Raw genomic sequence first — 21852 nt, 5'->3', positions numbered from 1 at the left:
GACCTGACGTGCAACCTAGTAATGTACCCTGACTGGGAATCGAACCAGCGACACTTGGCTCACAGGCCGATGCTTCTTCCTGGTATTTTATTCACACTTCTTATAGTCTCTCCAGGACTTTTGAGAGTAAGAAGCTTATTCAGTATTAACTTGCCACTCATAGCATGTTTCATTATGGGCTATGACATAGTGGAGCAAATCTAACCTGTTGCTTGCCTTTTGGGTGACTGCATTGTTGCTGTTGGGTCAAGCCTGTAACCCTTATCCTCTTTTGGGATATATTTTGTGTATTTGGTCTTTGGGAGTTTCCTTAATTCCTTATGCAAAAGCATAATTTTTAGGCTCTTCCAACTCATTTCAGACACTATATCCCTGTGATAGTAACTTTATTCAGATCTGGGGCTCTTACCTCCACATATAATTTAAATAAATTACAGATTTCCAGCTTTCTGTTAAAATCTATAAATGTACCAAGCAATCCTTGGTAAATCTTTTGAGCTCTTATTTCCTGGGTTGCCAGATGATTTCAACAAACTAAAGAAACCCTTAAAACCATTGAATTCTGTGCCCACTCTCCTCAGTCCATAACAATGAAAATAATTGCTCAAACAGTCTCTTTGTGTGAGAATCTTTTAGGTAAAAGCTTGTGTTTCTGCTTCTCCTGTTCTTTCCAAAGATGTATCTTAAATTACAGCTCCTTTATTAAATTGGTTTGTATGGATTTTCAAAAAGTCTTTTGCTCAGATTGTGGGAAAGTAAATTAAATGTGAGATAGAATTAAGATCCTAAATAATCTATCGGGAGATGGTGCCATCAATTTTGATCGACTCAGACAGAGCCATTCTCAGCTAATGTGTGGGCTCCTGGTAATAAAAGCAGGAATGAGGAGGAGTCAAATGTTCCTTCAGCAAAGTGATGTCAGTTATTTCTCAAGGTTCTCAAAAAGTTGCTTTAAAATCATCTTAATATGAAAAACATGTTTCCCTCATATAAGACTAGTCAATTGAACCTTTCTAGGATAATTCATTAATTACCAATAATTTATTAATTCTATTGTGATGAGATGTGCTTTCCTTCAGTCAGGGAGGAACTTAGCACCAGCTTCTGTGAAAATAAATGAAGACCAGCCAAATGAGCACAAGCAAAGGCTATTTATTTGGAGCTCGCAAGGGAGTTAGCTATCATCACTTTTCCTTTTGGCAGAGGCTCAAAGGCAGGCAGGGGACTGGGAAAAGTTTATATTGAAAAAATGAGGAAGGCTTCAAATATGCCTTGAATGGAGGCTGTTGGCCTGGGCACACTCTAGATGAACAAACTGAAAGTGGGGTAGTGCAAAGTATTCATTGGTTAGGGGTACATATTTAACTTTCTCTGGTCAGCCCTAAGTTGGAAGCAGGGACAGAAATGAAAGGAATCCATCATTTGGGGATGACTGTTACAGGGGTTGTTGTTTGGTTTGCTAGATCAGTTGCTAGAGACAGTGGTCTGACTTCCTACAAGCCTGACAATAGCAGGCTAGTTTCCTGGGCTGGTTTTTGTAGATAATGGGCTGTGGTTGCTGCAGTTGGTTGTTCAGAGTTCTGTTTTTATGTATGGCCTGGCCGTTGGTTGTTTATTTGTATATTTAGTCTCTCACTTCACTCATGGAGAGTCAGACAAAGTCAGACTATACACTGTTTCCCTCAACAGGTGATAGTACTAGAGCTCACCCATCCTTCTGAAACCAACAGGAGCCCTAGGCAGGAGAAAACCTACATAAACTTTTAGCTAAAGTTGAAACATAAGAATTTGCAAGAAACAATTAGGAATAGGGGGCTGGAATTGCTTAAATTGTGGAGGGTATGATTTCCTGGAGGATGGAGTTGGAACACTGACCAGGATACACTGGCTTATAGCTAGGCAGAGGGAAGATGGTGTGGGAGCATTGGGAAGACTAGGGGATGAGTAAGGGAGGGAGTATCTACATGCAGCAACCTCCCAAAGCCTAAATACTAACCTCTTGGGTCCTCCTTCAGTTGCCCTGAGAAAATGGGCTAGAAATAAAGTTTTAATTCCCAATCTTCTCTCCCTGATTTGCTTTGTGATGCTTTTCAGACGCCTCAGGAAAGAACTGCTCCTCCCTGCACATCAGTGTGGGCTCAGTGGGAAGGATGAGCATGGTTTTGGAGAAAGACAATATTCTGATCATTTGGTTGGGCTCTGCGTGAGAAAGGGTCAAGGGCTGCCCTCATTTGTTCAATCAGTGAAGACTATTAGATAAAAAGGTCTACAGGTGAGTGGTAATCTCCCTTGAGCAGGAGACAGCAAAGTCACTTTTCCTGATCTTCCTTTCAGGCTAGTTGGCAAAATAAGGGAAAGCCCAGACCACCTAGGCAATGTTAAAACCACATCCCCCCAACAAACATACAATCAAAACAAAACAAAAACAAAATAAAAGTTAGCCTCAAAATTGCCCTTCTCCAAATTGTGACTTAGCACTTAGTTGAGTGTAGTTACCCCTACACACAAAAAATGCCCCGCTCTGGTTTTGATATAGAAGTTGAAACAAAACATTGAGCCATACTTATTAACTTTTGATTTTCTTTGCCCAAAGATGTTTTTACTAATCAAAAAATATCCTCCATTAAGGAATGTGGTCCTAATATCCAAGGCACCAAACTTCTCATGATATTGATAGATTTCATAGAATGATTTTTTTCATGGTGAAACGTTCAGATTTAAAGTACTTAATAAAAAGACTGTTTTTAGGACTAGAGAATGTTTAGTCTCATAGGGTATTAAACAGTAAATTATTAAAAAAGAAAACAGTTCTTCAGATATTTAAGGGCCCATGTGTATACTTGTAGTTCTTTTGAAATGTAGTTAATAACATAGTTATTCTGAGATGCAACTATAGATTACATAAAAAAAGTGATACTGTTTTCTGATTGGAGAAGTTTGATACTGGACTAAATAAAATTTAATTTAGATGATGAAAGTGAGACTAGGACAATTCTGTTTGAATACTAACTTCAGAAGCAAACTATTCCATACATCTGTGGGGATATGTATTGGGGAGTCATCAACACAAGTTTTCCACCAATACCACACAAATAACTGGAGACCCAGATATGAGGATTTGTGGCCAGGGCAGGACTTAGAGCTCTAAAGAATTTCAGCAAGGAAGGAGAAGACAAAACTTCAGACCAAGTGACCTGGTTTGGGTGGCTGTGTCCCTATAACAAGACAAATGTCCTGTCACTTAAGAATCCTCTGTATATCAAGTCAAGAGAATATGGGTAGTACAGCCAAGATAAAGCCCTGAGCCTCAAATTATTAGCCCAGAGCTCTTTAAATTCTATCTGCTTTTAATATAGTACTGGATCCAGAGACTGGGACAAGGTCACACAGATGAACACAGTGCCCCAGTTTCAAAGAGTAAGGGTCTTTTTAAAAATTATTTTATTATTATTATTTTAAATTTGTTCTTTCTTTTTTAGATTTTATTTATTCATTTTTAGAGAAAGGGGAAGGGAGGGAGAAAGAGATGGAAAGAAACATCAATGTGTGGTTGCCTCTTGTGTGACCCCAATGGGGGACCTGGCCTGCAACCCAAACATGTGCCCTGACTGTAAATTGAAGAGGCGACATTTCAGTTCTAAGGCCAGCACTCAATCCACTGAGCCACACCAGCCAGGGCAAGACTAAGGGTCTTTTTGTCAGGGCATGAAGCCAAGAAGATCCCAGAGGAGATAGGAGAATCTGGGGAGAGCACGATGGATTGATGGGGAAGTTAGGTTCAGAGAAACTAACTGCCCCAAACAGTGGCAAATGCTTGCCACAGTTTCTATAAGGGAAAGAGTTCACAGTACCTTGTTTTGAGCAAAAGATTATAGAGTCTTTAGAAATCCAGTATTGTTATTTGGGTCTTGTTTATGGGATGCATGCATATACTGTTTTCTTATTAATAAATTTCATTATGAGGCTATGGAATCACTTTGACACAAGCATTTTCTCCCACCCGCTGTGTGTGCTATATGCTGCTAACTGGTTGGTGGCACGGATGCATGGTTGTGCCTTGTTAGATGACCATACAATACATGCATATTTGTATGTGGCCAGTCAGCACATTGGATTGGTTCTGAATTCATGTGATCATTACTTACTAGGTAGGCAAGATGAGGGACCCAATGTTTTCCTCCCTCATGTTCAGTTCCATTACGTTAGCTCTGTGATTATTTCAAAATTACAGTTTCCTCACCCCAACACATAATCTTACCCACTTTCCACCCTCATTTTCAAGCTCTGACTGATGTAGGTTTAAGAGGTTGGTTAATCATTATCTTTAATTCTTTTCACTAATGTGTAATCCATTAATTCCCAATTATTCACTTATTATGTCTAATTTGTCCTTTACCAAATTCCGACTGACTGTACTCTGGTAACTTGTTATGTTGCCTAGCAAATCCTGCTGTCCACAGTCTCTCTCTTCCTTAAACCACTTTTGTGAGGAGCGTTTCCTGCTTAAGATCCACAATTCTTAATGTTTCAGGAGGTTGCACCTTATATTCTAAATCTCTCACCAAAGATGTCCACCCCCTAGCTTGTTTTGTTTCCATGCTCCCTCTATCCTGACTCCTGTAACTGGATAAAACTTTTGCCTGACTCCATGCCACATGGCCTGAGACTGTCTTCCCTCTGCTATGCCATTCTAATTCTGCTTGTCAGGCAAAACCCAACCTGACACTCATATTTACCAAGAAGTTTTTCCATTTGAACATTAGTCCAGTGATTTTCTCCTTACATCAATTTTCTATTTTGTCATAAATAACTAGTATTGTCACAGAGCTTCTCCAATTTGAAAATAAAAAGCTTTCATATACAGTCTATGCTACTATTTAGTACAGTTTCTTAAGCTAGTATCCATTTACCTGTTGGCTTAACTAGTACAGATTAGATTTTTGTTTAATTTTTCAAAGAAAGTGTAGTCTTCAGCTAGAGACAAGAGATTTAATTGATGACAGAAATGAAAGTAGAACAGTTTTTTATATGGACAGACATAAACTAAGCTAAATAATTATACTTGTATCAAAATGTTTATACCTGAATCAAGTTATTAAACCTCTAAAAAATATAAACTGTATTAAATCAACAGTGACAAAATACATCATGTATTCTCTCTCTCATGGATTAGAAAATGATTCAGTTAGATTATTTTGCTTTGTTTTCAGAACATATAACAAGTAATAGGTTTCTATTTATTAGAGATAGTTCTAGACATTTTGATTTATTTGTTCATACATTTGTAAAAGTATGTTTATTGGTTTGGTTAAAAAAATATTGAAGAATTTTTCATTCAAAAAATGGTTTCTATGTTCATTAGCCCATGAACATAGAAAACTGTTTATCATTATTTTTTATTTACTTATTTTTTTATTTACTTATTGTTTTATCAATACATAACTTTATTTATTTAAAGTATTTTTTAATATTTCAGTTACAGCTGACATACAATATATTAATTTCAGGTGTAGAATATAGAGATGGGATATTATATAAGTGATCACTCTGATAAATCTTGCACCCATCAGACACCATATGTAGTTATTACAATATTTTTGACTATATTCTCTATGCTGTACTTTATATCTTCATGACTAATCTGTAACTATCAATTTGTACTTCTAATCCTTTTTCTTTTTCACCCTCCCCCCAAACTCCCTCCTATTTCTTGAAAACCCAGTCCCCCAAACCCCCTCTCCTCTGGCAACCACCAGTTCTCTCTCTGTATCTCTAAGCATGTTTCAGTTTTGTTTGTTCATTTCTTTTGTTCTTTAGATTCCAGATATAAGTGAAATCATATGGTATTTGTCTTTCTCTGAATGACTTATTTCACTCAACGTAATACGCTCTAGGTCCATCCACGCTGTCGCAAATGGTAAGATTTCATTTCCTTTTTATTATGGCTGAGTAATATTCCATCGTGTATAAGTGCCACAGCTTTCTTTACCCACTCATCTATTGATGGGCACTTGGAATGCTTCCATATCTTGGTGATTGTAAATAATGCTGCAATGAACATAGTGGTGCATGTATTCTTTTGAATTAGTGTTTTGGGTTTCTTCAGATAAATCCTCAGAAGTAATATGTCTGGGTCATAGGCAAATCCATTTTTAATTTTTTGAGGAAACTCCATACTGTTTTCCACAGTGGCTACACCAGTCTGCATTCCCACTAACAGTGCAATAAGGGTTCCCTTTTCTTCACAGTAATGTCAACAATTGTCATCTGTGGATTTATTGATGACAGCCATCTGACAGGTGTGAGATGGTGTGTCGTGGTTTTAGTGTGCATTTCTCTGATGGTTAGTGACATTGAGCATCTTTTCATATGTCTATGGCCCATTTCTATATTCTCTCTGGAGAAGTGTCTATTCAGTTCCTTTGCCCTTTTTAAATCGGATTGTTTGTTCTTTTGGATGTTGAGTAGTATGAGTTCTTTATAAATTTTGGACATTAAGCCCTTATCAGATGTATCATTGACAGATATGTTCTCTCATTTAGTCGGTTGTCTTTTCATTTTTTGATTTTTCTTTTTGCTGTGCTAAAACATGTTGGTTTGATGTAGTCCCATTTGTTTATATTTTCTTTTGTTACTCTTGCCTGAGGAGATATATTTGAAAAAATACTGCTATAAGAAATGTCCAAGATTTTACCTTCTATGTTTTCTTCTAGGAGATTTATCATTTTGACTCTTATATTTAAGTCTTTAATTCATTTTGAGTTTACGCTTGTGTATGGTGTAAGAAGGTGGTCTAGTTTTATTTTTTGCAAGTGTCTGTTGAATTTTCCCATATAATTTATTAAATATACTGTCTTTACCCCATTGTATGTTCTTGCCTCCTTTGTCAAATATTAACTGACTATATCAATGTTTGCTTATTTCTGGGCTATCCACTCTGTTCCATTGATCTATGTGTCTGTTTTTAGGCCAAGGCATTTGTAACCAAAAGAGCATGGTATTGGTATTTTATTATCTTTTAAGAACATCTTTGTGAAAATCAAAAAATTGTTCAATAAGGAGGACTATATTTTAATGTTTCTTAAAAGTTATATTAGCTTTTCATATTGCAAGAAATAAAACACTATTAGCTATCTTGCTTAGTGGGGTTTTCTAGAAAGGGTAGGTACAGAGGCAAGGACTTGTTTCTACAATTACAGGTAGACCCCAAGGAGAACCAAGAGGCTACAATAGCTGCGGTCATCCTCTCTGGTGTTATGGTGAATCTGCAACTTTTGTCTCTGCCAGTTACTACCAATCATCCTTATGGATTCTACTTACTTATGACGTCTGCTGTTGTATTGTTTCTGTTGCCTCTGGGCTTCTGTTTACTGCATTCTCTCTGTATGTCCTCACTATTATCCATCCTGTTATCTATTGACTCTTTTAGAAGTTTTATCAAAATTTTCTAAAAATGATCTGTTAGACTCTGTATTTTATCACCCACTTCTTGTGCTAAGGCTGTCTATAGCCTGCTGTGGTTTGGACATCAATCCTTGGTCCAATCAGGTGTGGTCAGAGAGGGAGGGATCATGTTCAAGCCAAGTCCTTACCAGGTTGTATTTTATTGGTAAATTTACTTTAGGCTAGAATTGGCTTTACAGGACTGGGAACATCATTTATTTAATAAGGATCCCAGAATAGATAGATATTGTATGCTGCAACTTCATGCTGAGAAATTTATAAAACTAATCTAAAAGCCAGAATATCATGTTATTTATTTAAAATGAGAAATTTAGGTGTCATGAAAAGCAGATATTGGTGACTGCCTGGCAGACTCATTTTTATTTTCCCTGTAGGCAGGGCTGAACCATGGCCTGATTAGTGAGACAACTGGCCAGGGTAAAAAGCTGTGAAGTGGTCTAACCAGCTTTGGATTCCTGCATGTGACTCCTCACACAACTGGCCAAATGGAATTGGCTCCAGTTCTGACTCCATAGGTTGGTGCTTGTTAGAGATTTATTAAATGTAAAAGTTTTCTACTGCAACTTTTGTGGAAATAAAAATCAGTCCCTGCCAGCACCAATCTATCTCTTTTGAGTTCTTTTCCAGAGTAAGCAATCATGTTGCATTTTGGTTAAAAGACAGAGTTTTAAACTATGAAACCTCCTGTTCTCTTAGAGTACAAAACAGTAACAATTTGACTCTGACTTTTCACCATCACTCATCTTGGGGCAGCGTCACTCTTTTGCCCTAGGCTTCTGGCTTTCCATATATGTTATACTTTCATCCCAATTAAACTGAGCTGCCTAAAAATCTGTTCTAGGATGGTGGATGGTGGTACATTCAAAATCAATCTCTTGTCACAATGCTGAAGAATATTAATTTAATAGTACCATTAATTTAATGTCATCAATCTAATTTATTGAAGATTTTGATTTCCCACAATGCCTTAAATCAACCATGTATTTCTAAGCTAGGAGCCTTTCTACCATTTTAAGAGGTATTTGCATATTTCTGATCTTATCCATTAAGTGTCGATTCATTATTCACATGGTGGTACAGGAAATTGCTTAAATATGAGGCCCTGATTGATTTCAAAGGCTAATTCTTGGATAGCCAAACTATTTCACAGCTACTCACAACTCTGTGTATGTCTTTCTTTAGTAACTTGAAGCCTGGTTGGAGTCTTAGTGCCAAGATCTAGCATTCTGCCTGACACATGGCCAGAACTTAGTTGAGGTTTTTGATTATGAAAGTTCTCTGTTGCTAAAATATCCTGGTGATTTTCATAATAACTGCCTATGGATACAGACTGAAGATAGATTTAAGGAATTAGTAAATTCACCAGAGGCATTAGCTTAAATCCTTTAATGTGTAGAATTACACCACCACTGTGCAATGAATCTTTTTCTGTTAAGGAAAACATTGATTCAGTTTCATATTTGAGAGTAAATTGACAGAATGTCAGTCTAAATTATTAGAAAATGTTATAGTATATTACTTAAGTATTTGGACCTGACCATTCTGTCAAGAAGTATGAAATAATCATCAGGCCAGAAAATGCCATGGTCTGTCTGCTTACTATGATTTTTAAAAAAGGGTAAAACTCCTTTGACATATTTGCTCTTTGTAATATTATCCTTAATTTCTAGAAGATGATGATGACCTTTGCTCTTCATAAGAGAGCTGTGTTTCAACATCTTTTAATGACTTCATTCATATACATATATATTCATATAATGCATATATACATAGGTATGTATTTCCTTCTTTGATGCAGTCAAAGAACAAGGCAATTGCTCTCTCTTTTTAAGAGACATCATTATCTACCATTAGCTGTAGTACAATGTGTGCTCTTATATATTATCTGGTACACTAATTAAATTGAATGGGGTAGTGAGAACCTATTCACAGTGTTGAAGCTAATGACCCAATGTATTAGTAGTGATAGAGAAGGCACATTTGAAGACAAATGTCTTGTTTTAATTGCACTATTGTACCATTTGAATGAAGAGAGTGACTTTTCTTTCAAATTGTCTGCTAAATAAAGGCTGTCATTATATGAATGGTAAAGTATCATCTATGTCTCCAAACTAACTAATGCTTAGTAAACATTTTCTTCTGTTGATTACATTCATTCAGGGACTGTAGAATCAGTGCTGCTAATGTAATTCTAAATGGGTATTGATACCAATTACGGTTATTAGACTGTTGGAAAATTAGGCAATATGGGAGCCTTGGAATTACATGAAAAAAGATGGTATATATTTACTCTTTAAAAAGTAGCAGTGCCAATTGACAACAACTAAAGCCGGTATTCAAATCCTCATGACAAAATAGACGTAGAAATAAATAACATATCATTTTGGTAAGTGAGCTACTAAAGCAGCAGTTCTCAACCTGTGGGTTGTGACCCCTTTGAGGGTCAAACAACCCTTTCACAGGGGTCGCCTAAAACCATCGGAAAACACATATATAATTACATATTGTTTTTGTGATCAATCACTATGCTTAAGTTATGGTCGGTGGTCACCACAACATGAGGAACTGTATTAAAGGGTTGCAGCATTAGGAAGGTTGAGAACCACTGTACTAAAAAGTGGGGTTTTGTTTGCTTGGTAACTGCAATAGCTCCAACACCTAGAAGAATTCCTAGCACATTGTATGTTATCATAAATAATGTAATTAATAAAAGTCATATATAATATTCTAAGACCCAATTTCTTATGAGTTCTTATGGTTTATTTATGTCTCAGGCTCCTCAAGCTGCTATAACAGAAATATCATAGACTGGTGGCTTTAACAACAGAAATTGGCAATTGGAAGATCAAGATTAGAGCACTGGCAAATCCAGTGTTTAGTGGGACTGCTCCCTGGTTCATAGATGGTTGTCTTTTTTTGCTGTAACTTTAAATGGCAGGCAGGGTGGGGGAACTTACTGGGGTTTCTTTTATAAGGGCACTAGTCTAATTCATGAGACCTCTACTCTCATGACCTAATCACCTCCCAAAGGCCCATCTCCAAACCATCACATTAGGGACACAAATATTCAGTCTCTACCATCTATTTATTGTCTTGGTTCATTAGGATTGGACTTGAGATATAATATTAAAAATCTACCTCAATTTACTCAACTGTCTGAGTGCCTGTCGTCAGCTATTAAGCAGTATTTGTTCCCTGTTACAAATTTGAGAAACTAGGTTTTAAGAAGTTAGGAAATTTGGCCACAGTCATATGGCTGTGGAACAACTTAGCTGTCCTGTGGTCCTCCTCATACTTTCAACTTTCACCTCCATGTGCAACACCTCCCACCCAGAGCTAAGATAGGTAACAAAGTCATGACTCCATTCATATAAGAAATAAAATCAGAACATTACATCAATACATATGTAACTGATAAGTTTAATAAAACTGGTAGCTAGGTTTGTATTACTGAAATTTTGTATAGTAAAGAAACTGAGGTAATTTGCTTCAGTAAGCAGTAGAGTACTAGAGCATAATGAAAAGACTTTCATAGATATGATTATTATTATTTTTTAAAGATTTTATTTATCTATTTTTAGAGAAAGGGAAATAGAGGGAGAAAGAGAAGGAGAGAAACACTGACGTATGACAGGAACATCGATTGGTTGCCTCACATGCCCCCAACCATGGACCTGGCTTGCAACCCAAGCATTTGCCCTGACACCCTGACTGGGAATTGAACTGGTGACCTTTTGGTCTATGGGATAATGCCCAACCCACAAAGCCACACCAGTCAGGGCCAGATAGAATTATTTAATGATTAGGAGGACAATCTGATATCTAAAATACTAGACCCGATGGAGAGGTATTCATCTGTCTGAATTGATTTGAGACCCTAAGTTTGGTTGCAGTGACAGATGACCCCAAATTTCTATGTGCTTCAACAATGTTTATGTGGCATTCAGGTTGGTTGTGTCTCTGACACATATGCTAAAGAAACAGCCCCAGGTTAAAGAAATAGGTCCTTTCTGGGACCTGCCACACCCTCAGCAGAATGAAAGGAGCAAGAGAGCCAACAGAAACACGCACTGTTCTTAGAGCGAGAGCTCTATTCACATTCTATTGGCCACATCAAATCATGTGATCAAGATAAACTCCAATGGAGCAATAAGGTATATACATTTCATTCATTCCCATTATAGGTACTCTAAGTCACATGGCAACAGGTAACAATGTAGGATTCCTCTTGTGGGAAGGAGGAATGAGTAATTAGAAACATCATACATTCTACTACTCCATCTATATTAGTTTCTTAGTCCTGCTATAACAAAGTAACACAAACGGAGTAGCTTAAAAAAACAGAAATGCATTCTCTCATAGTTCTGGAGGCCAGAAATTAGAAATCAAGTTCTTAGCAGGGTCATGATTCCTCTGGATAAAATCCTTCCCCACCTCTTTATATCTTTGGTGGTAGCTGTCAATCCTTGGCATTCCTTGGCTTATAGCTGCACCATGCCAATATCTACCTGCTGTCACCTGGCATTCTCCATATATGTCATTTTCTTCACATAACACTGTCCTCTTATAAGGAGACCAGTTATATCATATTAGCAGGCTACCCTATGCATCTTAACTCATCTTAACTTGATTCTTTTTGAAAACAACCTATTTCCAAATAAGGTCACATTCACAGGCACCAGGATTAGGACTTCAACATATCATTTGAAGGCACTCAATTTAATCTATAACACTGTCCCAGCTTATTTCCCACCTTGTGTAATGCATTCTACCCCTCACCTTTATTCCAAACCACTTACTTTGGTTCTGAAATCTCTAATTTCTGTTCTATTATCAACTGATGTCTTGTTTGTATCCTTTTCCCAATGTCTGTCTTCAATTTCCTAATATAATTGGACAGCGTTGATCCAAGTATAACCATTTAGTTAAATTTATTCATTTCCTTATACAATCTAATAGGACTGGGTGAGGATAGATCAATGGATTTTAGTATAACAGCATATGAAAAGTGCATTGATGTAATTTCAGATTCCTCATCACAACCAGCCTTTGAGAAGCTACCACTTGTCCACTTTAGGTTATAGCAAACAATAATATCCATGATTGTCTGGCATGGCTAGTAAAATGTTTTCTAGCCTTTACACAGCATATTACAATAGACAGAATACAGAAACAGAAAGAAGAACCCACTTACCTTCTATTAAACCCAATATTAAAGTGAGTTGCAAAGTAAATGTGAAACAATGTCTTTCTTGTCACTAAATTACTTTTTCATCTGGAAAGTATACTTTTTTTTTGTAAAATATATTTTCATGTTAATATGTAACTTTCCCTATTATTTTAAAGAGTAATAAATAAGCATTTTAAAGTGTCTCTACTTTTAATCTCTTATACAATAAATATATAGATAGATATAATCCACATCACTAAAAGACATTTGAGAATTTTAATAACAAAAAGTTAGAACACCACTAATGTAGAAAACCCTTCTTTCTTATTAGAAGATATAAACACCATTCAGCAAAAATGTTTGCTACCAAACCCAGAAATCTGCCTTTGACTTCCTCCCATTTTTTATTCCTTCCTACCTAGGATTTCCCACCCCTGTGGCCTGGACCAGTCCAGCCACTCTGGCGCACAGCATCATGGGAATGACCTATTATTCACCTCCTCTCTTCTTTGTCTTAAACCATCCTTCTGTGTTGCATTCATTATTATCAGCCTTTACACAGGTTTTGTTCTCTCACACAAAAGAAAAAGATACCTTTAAATTCTCAAACTTCTTCCTATGTATTTGTCATTGCTGACCACTTTTTCTTGCTTTTCAAGACACCACTATCCTGCCTTCTCTCCTCTCTGAGAAAGCTTCCTTGCCAACTCCTCTTCATCTACCTACACTTTATATACTGGTGTTCCTTAGGACTCTGTCGCAGGACTTTGTTCTTCCACTACTCTACTTTTCCTGGTACAGTCAATCTTACCTACCTCTTGGTTTTAATTACTGTCAACATATTAATGTATCAAATCTCAACTTTCCATCTAGTCCTTACTCTTGAGCTTGAATCCTATATATTTCAATGACTTATGCGACATCTCTCCTAGGATGTCTCCAAAGCACTTGAAACTCATCCTGTTCAGAAATCAACTAAGCATTTCATTTTTGAGACACTCTCCTCAGTGAATGTCATAGTAATTAGAAACATGGGCGCTGCGGCAGTGCGGCTGGATTGAAGCATGGTTCCAGCACTGACTGTGTGAATTACAGCAAACTGCTTATCTTGTATGCTTTAGTTTCCTAATTTGTATAATGTGAATAATAGCAGTCATACACACCTCAAAATTTTGTTATATTAATGAGACTATATGTAGAGGGCTGAGAACAGTGTTTGACAAATAGAAAATGTGAATGAATGCCAGCTATTAATTTTGGCCCTGTTGCTCCAACATGAAACCTCATGTTATTCTTGAAATCTCCAATTATCATTTGCATCCAGTGGATCATCACCTAATCCTAGTGGTTTTTTCAACTAAAATCTCCTTATGAATAGTGGTTGCCATTACTACAATCTTCATCCCATTTCTGGACTGAAAAACGTCTGGTAACTGATTTTCCTAGTCTCTTCCTGTACCCCCTCACAGTCTTCATGGTACAGCCAAATCTGATCTTGTCACTATTATTCATAAAATCCATTAGTGAGTAGCTCCTTCATTAGTGCTAGTGGCAGGGCTGAGCTCTCTAATATTACACATTGGGTTGGCCAAAAATTTCATTTTTTTTTCCTGTAAGATGGCTCTAGCAGCACTTAGTTGTCTTTAACTTCATCTGAAACAATTTTGTTAGATTATATTGTGACAGCTGTCATATCAGCTGCATTTAAATGAAAAACTTACCAATATTGGTGAATTTTTTGTAGCTACTTTAATATTAAAGATGGAAGAAAATATGCAACATTTTTGGCATATTATGCTTTATTATTTCAATAAACGTAAAAACACAACTGAAACACAAAAAATATTCTTTGTACAGTGTATGGAGAAAGTGCTATTACTGATCTCACGTGTCAAAAGTGGTTGGTAAAGTATTGCGCTGGAGATTTCTCACTGGAAGATGCTCCATGGCTGGGTAGACCAGTTGAAATTGATAGTGATCAAATTGAGACATTAAATTTAGGACAATCATCTTTATACCACACAGAAGAGAGCCAACATACCCAAAGTACCTCAGTCAATGAAGTTATTGGTGAAAATGAAAAATGTGTCTTTTATTTAATAGAAAAAGCTAAAATGGACTTTTTGGCCAACTCAATAGAGCAATGAGGTAAGACACCCAAAGCCACTGTTGTTGACTGGCTATGGTATTCCTCCAAGTGGAGAAGTAGAGAAAGCATTTGATTCTGTCCACAATCCCAGTGTGAGGCTCCTTAGATGTGAGGAGGAATTCTGTCTCATATTCCTTTTTCCTGATAATTCTTTCCTGAAGTTCAAAAACTCTGGATGAGAGGGTGGAGTAACTAAGGGGAGTCTAAATACAAACAGACCACTTGATAATCAGGTGGGAAGATGTGGCCTGGGGAAGCCAGAAAGTTAAAGACTAATTGTTTTATCTCCTTGCTACATTCGTTTTTTTTTTTGCTCTCCCAGAAAGATATTTTATTTTTTATTTTTTAAGTATGTTTTATTGATTATGCTGTAACAGTAGATCCAATTTTTCCCCTTTGTTCCCCTCTTCCCAGTACCCCCATTCCTCCAGCAATCGCACTCCCTTTAGTTCATGTCCATAGGTTGTGCATATAAGTTCTTTGGCTTCACACTTTCCTATATTATTCTTAACTCCCCCCTGTCTATTTTGTACCAATCGATTATGCTTCTTAATCTCTGCACCATATCCCCATTTCTCCCCCACTCCCCTCCCAGCTGATAACCCTCCAAATGATCCCCATACCTATGATTCTGTTGCTATTCTGGTTTGCTTAGTTGGATTTTGTTTTTATTTTTTAGATTCAGTTGTTGATAGTTGTGAGTTTGTTGTCATTTTAGTGTTCATAGTTTTGATCTTCTTTTTCTTAAGCAAGTCCCTTTGACATTATATAATAATGTCTTGGTGATGATGAACTCCTTTAGCTTTACGTTATCTGGAAAGCACTTCATCTGCCCTTCCATTCCAAAATGATAGCCTTGCTGGATAGAGTAGTCCTGATTGTAGGTTGCCTTTCTGCTTGGCAGTCCCTTCCTGTCTGCAAAGTGTCCTCTGAGAAATCAGCTGATAGTCCTATAGGCACCCCCCCCCCCATAGGCAACTCTCTGCCTCTCTCTTGCTGCTCCCAGGAGTCCCTCTTTATCTTTCTCCTTTGGCATCTCAATCACGATGCATCCTGGTGTGGTCTCCTCTGGGTCCAGCTCACCCGGGACCTTCCGTGCTTTCCAGATCTGTATGTCCATCTCCTTCACAAAATTTGGGAAGTTTTCCTTTTTTTTTTTTTTTCAATTCTTGCTTCCTCATTCAGCACTGGTTGACTGTTTTTTTCTTCCTTATGTTCCAAATCATTCATTTGAACCCAGGTTTCTTTTCCTTCACCATTGGTTTTGTGTGGATTTTCCTTCATTTTACTTAGCATAGCTTTCACTTCTTCTCTTATGCATTTGCCATATTCAAGCATATCTGTCAAGCCTGTGAGCATCTTTATCACCAGTGTTTTGAATTCTGCATCTGTTAGGTTGGCTATCACCTCATCGCATAGTTCTCCCACTGGAACCTTGACCCGTTTCCCCTTTTGGGCCATACTTCTCTCTCTCCTCATTCTGACAGGCTCCTGTGTTTGTTTGCCTCTCCATCCCAGGTAGAGCTGTAACTCCTGTTATGTTGTAAGGGGCTGAGCCTTAGGGATGCATCAGTACAGGGTGACCTGTTTCACCATGTTGTGGTGCTGTATGTGGGGGAGGGACCCGAGAGGGAACAATGCTGCCCATTCAACACTCGCCCCTTTTCCAGGCAGCTCTCCCACTTCCGCACTGGACTGGCACCCCTCTAGCTGCTGCCCTGTCTATTGTTCCAAGAATGGGTGGGTCTGCAGATATTCTATGACCATGAGGGCTCTTTAAACAAATGAATTCTGCTGAGAGACTAGCAGTTTCTGCTTTCACCCCCACTGGTCTGCACAGTCAGAAGCAATGAGGCTTGATTTTCCCCGGTGCTGGGATCCTTAGTTGCTAGGTCCAGTGAAGAGCTTGGAATGCTCCCCAGGTGTCCCTCCTGACTTTAAAACATGTGACTGTGCTTTTTGCTGGCCTGCTGCTGCCACAGCTGCTGCTGGCACCACACCTTGTCCTCTCCACTCCTCCTACCTGTCTGGATGAGTATTTCTTCTTTATATCTTTGTTTGCTGGACTTCCATGCAGTTTGATTTTCTGGAACTTCTGGTTGCTTCTAGTTTTGAGGTATTGTATTCCTTCTTAGTTGTGGAGGGAGACACAGCATGTCTGTCTATGCCTCCATCTTGGCCATAATTTTTTGCTACATTCTTGCTCAGTGATAGAGCTTACTAATGTCACCAGAGCAAAACTTAAATTGAAAGGCTAACTTGCAATATTACTTGGTTAAAAGTTAGTACTGTGAAACCAAAACAAAAAAGGAAGAAAAAGATTTATTTTTACTTGAGAATTCCACCTAGAACCTTGTGTCTACTTGAGAAAAATCATTGAGAATGAAATAGACCCAAGTGGCCTCCTGGCATGCTTTCTGGACAAGTGGGCTGCTTTCACCAGAAGACATTTCCTGTTTGAAGCAGACTGCCCACTCAGTGTGAGAGGATGTAGCTGGCTATCTTCCTATAATCAAGGAAAAGACCTTCGGTGGTTTGGCTTGGAAGGAAAACCTGGATGTGGAATAGAGGAAGCTTCAGGGCTAAGAGAGGCAGGCATGGGAGAAAGCCAGGGATAGGAACCTGGAGCATAAAACAAACTAGAGAAAACCCAAGGTGCAGTAGGAAAGGACTGCAGGCATTTGTTCTGGTGGTGCTGGGTGCAGGACGAAAGCTGCTCATCTCATCTGAGTGAACCAGTAGTGTATGCTACTCAGGAAAATGTCACACTGAAGGGACACCGGCAAAACACTCTATTGTGAAAGGCTTGACTATTTTGTGAACTGCCTGGTTTTGTAAAAAGGAAGAACATAGAGGTGATTCTGAGATACAAAAGAAAAATTGCACTGGCAAGAAAGACTTTATGCAAGACAATTGCAATAGGATAGACAGATTGAAGACGACTCTCCTGGAACAAAAGGCAGGAGTGTTTGAAGTGCTCACTGGAGCTGTTGGAAATTGCTGGAAAATGTCAGGGGGATGCTGGTCAATGTGATTAGGCAATCTGTGCTTGCTAATTGGTGCTTATTGAAGTTAAGCTCCTACCCCTCCACAGAGACTGAGAGATAGAGATTCTGTCTCCTTTGATGATTATATTTCAAAGGAAGGGCTCCCAGGTCCTTGAGAAAGACATTCCTGGGTTGTAAAATTTTTAAAAGATTTACTCAAAGGGGCAGGGGAAGAATCTCAAAGGTGCAGGGAAAGATTTTACAACAGAAAGTTTTCTAAAGTAAATGCTTTAAAGTAAAGGGATGTCAGGGGCCTGTAGTCAGGAGGAAGACTTTCTAAAGTTTAGTGAAGCCAAGAGGAATCCTAAATCCATCTTTGTTAAAATAGGTTAGGTGTCTGATGATGTGTTTAGGAGGCCAGTGAGATCAGGTAAACATTTAAATGGTTGCTTCTCTAAAAGTCAAGTCACGGACTTAAATAATCAAGGGAGTGTATTGCTTCCTGTAACTGAAACTTGCAAATAAAGTTTCATTTGATCCAAGGCAGAAATTTTTTCTTTTTGTCAATGTTTCTGCTTTGTTTTCTTGATACTGACAACAGTGTGAGGGAGGTTATTACCTTGGAGTTTCAAGTCAGCTGGCAGCAGTTTCCAGGGCTAAGGCATCGTTGTTCACATCCAACAGAAAAAAAAAAAAAGAGTTTTGGCAGCAACTCAGGAAAAGGAAGAAGTTTTTTCTTTTCTATAGCTTAGTAAATATCACAAATTTTATTGGCTCTTGTTGAATCACATGTTTATCCCTGAAGCAAACAGATGGCCAGGGAGATGGATGATGCTGGTTTCTTTGAGTTAGGGGTAGGTTCCATCCTACCCAAAGGATTTGGCTGAAAATAGGAATGAGATGTGTATTAGTTTGCTTGGGCTGCCATAACCACATTCCACAAACTAGGTGACTTAACATAATAGAAATGCATTTGCTAACAGTTTTGGAGGCTAGAAATTCAAAATCAAAATGTTGGTAGGACAATGCTCTTAAAGGCTTTAGGAAAGAATTTATGACATGCCTTTCTCTTAGGTTCTCGTGCTGCCAGCAATCCTGGCATTCCTTAGCTCATGGCTGCATAACTTCAGTCTCTGCCTCCATTGCTACATTTCATTCTTATTCATGAGTCTATATCCCAATTTTCCTCTTTTAATAAGGATACCAGTTCTATTGGATTAGGGCCTACCCTAATGATCTTATTTTAATTGATTATGTTTGTGAGCACAAATCTCAGAAGTGATTTGGAGGACTTTTCCTCCACTTCATGTGCCTGAAATTTTATTTTTTAGGAAGAACTAGAAGTGGAAGGATCGGGCATCTTATAAGAGATAGCTATCGTTACCTCTCTCACTACTTGTTTTCTTACTGTGTAAGTGTATATTCTGCTCTGTGGTTATCCTGAGTGTTTAATTTTATTCTGCTTATCATTCTCAGAATGTTCACTAGAGGTGTGTTTTATTTCATAAATAAAAATAATTCTTTAGGCTATTTTTTAAAATAACACATTCTCTTTTAATCTGACGTCAGCTCACTTACCCATGTTTATGCTGAAAACATCTTCTTTTGGAGAACTCTCTTTTGATAATTAAATAACTGGTCTCGCTCCTTGCTTTTTGGACCTGGTGTCTTGTTCTGACTCTGCAGCTGATTTTGATGCAGTTCATAAGATAAAACCACTTTTCACTCTGCTTTCCAGTTTCCTTAGATAATATACATAGACCAGTAGATCCCACTGGACAAACCAATGGTGGAGTCAAGCAAAAAGCTCAATGAGGGATTGTTTCATTCATCTTTGAAGAGGAAGCATTGATGATATTGTTCATAAATGAAAACTGGTGACTCCTCAAAAGAAATGATTCTCTTGAGCAATGAATATCATGGCTTATTCTTTCAGGAATGTCCACCATTTTCCCACTTTGCTTCATAAAAGAATGATGTTCTCACATTCTTCTTGCAACATGTAGAGTTGGTGCTAAGTGTTTCCTGGCACTGGTGGTGGATAGGCGAAGGTCCCTAGAAGCCCTCCCCTCTATAGGGAGGCAGTGCAGTGAGTAGCCCTTTGCCCACAGCTGCCATCCTCACCCAGCCCCTGGATGGGAGGGCCCCAAGCTGTGTTCTGCTCTCCTTACCCTGCAGTACAGAGACAGGTTTCCAGGAGCTTTGGGGCCAAGTCACTGTGCTGCCTGGCGGGGTCCTAGTCCAACGTGTATCATCTCTGACACATTCACACACGCAGGAATACAGCTGTCCTTCTGACACTCCCTGGGCCAATGTCGAGGATGAATTACTTGGAATCAGTTTGCCCATGACAGGGACTACAAACTTGATGATTCACTCAGTTCTTGAGGAAAAAATCAATTGTGTCAAATCACCTTGCAGTGTGATAGGAAACATTGTAAGCACAAGTCAATTCAACATTAATTTAGTACTTTATATTTGACACTTCTTGACACTGAGCTAAATCTGACTGTCTTGCCTCATAAAACAAGCATGATAGGCTGCACTTTTATCATTTCACTACTACCTGCTACTTTTTATAACACTACCTCCACTATAATGATGACTACTGCTACTTCTACAACTCCTAGGTAACTTTTATAGGGCATTCAGTATATGACAGACACTGTTCTGATAATTTCATTTAATACAACTCTTATGACAGAAGAACTATTAACGTGTCGATTTTACAGATGAACAAATTAAAGCACAAAGCTGTTAAGTAACTTTTCAGTCACAGAGCTAGTAAATGGCTGAGTGGAGATAGAAATTCTGGCTCCTACCCCATACTCAGCATCTGTTTAATTCTACCAGATATGGAATTGATACATCAAAGGAACATTTACTCCATATATTTCAGTGTGTTAGTGTAAGCAATATGAATAACTTGATAGCATGAGTTGCATATACAATCATATTGTATTTTTTCAATTAATCGAATGAGATGGACCCACTATTGTTAGGGTACTATTTTCTTCTTGAGGCCTTATATTCCCACTGTCTGCACCTGTCTAAGAATCAAAAGAGTTTGCTCAGTCTCAAAAAATAGGTTCATCTTCCACACACCAGGTGGACAACTGGGTTATCTGCTCAGTGCCCTCCTCTTGCTGTTCCTTTCCTCTTCAGTACAATATGGTATTGCTTTTGACAGCTGGTCCCTGTGATGCCACAGGCGCATTTCCCGCTGTCATTACATCTCCTATGTTCACTCACTCAGCATTGCTCTTGGTGATTGCACATTATGTGCCAGGCCCTGTGCTACCGGTGTGACTGCAAAGACAATCAGGAGAGACAAACACCCTCTTTATGGAGCTTGCTTTCTAGTAGAAGAGGCTGACAGTAAATCAGGAAGCCAATAGCTGATTAAAGTAACTGCAAATCATTATTAATGCTTGAAGAAGAAGGAAATAGTGGGTTGTGGGTCTTTTGAAAATAATCAGGGAGGACATCTGTAAGAAGGTGTCATTTAAACAGATCTGCAATTATGAAAATGTTCTAAAATTTGGCTGTGGTGATGGTTGCAAAACCATGAGAATATACTAAAAAGCCATTGAATCATACACTTTAGTCAGGTGAATGTTATGATATGTAAATTGTATATCAATAAAATGTTTAAAGAAGAAAAAAAAAAAACAACAGGTTCTGACATCCAGCAGATACATGACCCAAAGTTGATTGCTCTGTACTTTTTGTTTTTATGCCTTTTGAGATTATATACATTGGATAAATTCTCAATTTGCTCCATTGATTTGAGATTTGGCTTTTTTTTTAGTAGGTTATCGTTTGTCCATTTGTGGGTACAGCTTTCATACTTTTACTGGTATTTTCTTTCTGTTGTTCCCCATCCCTGTGAGTTTATGCCCTTAAAAAAATTCCCTTTGCTATCTATGGTTTTGGTGAAGTTCAGAAAGAAGCAAAATTATTTGTGTTTATTTAAGCTGTGATCTTCTATGAGAATTCCCACTACACTTTCCACAGGGTTACTACTTATGTATATGACTGTTATTGTTCTGTTGGTCAACAACAATACTTAATTTTCTATC

The sequence above is a fragment of the Furipterus horrens genome, unplaced genomic scaffold, assembly GCF_987537825.1.
Source record: "Furipterus horrens unplaced genomic scaffold, mFurHor1.1.pri manual_scaffold_5, whole genome shotgun sequence".
NCBI lineage: Eukaryota > Metazoa > Chordata > Mammalia > Chiroptera > Furipteridae > Furipterus > Furipterus horrens.
This window is presented reverse-complemented; position numbering follows the sequence as displayed.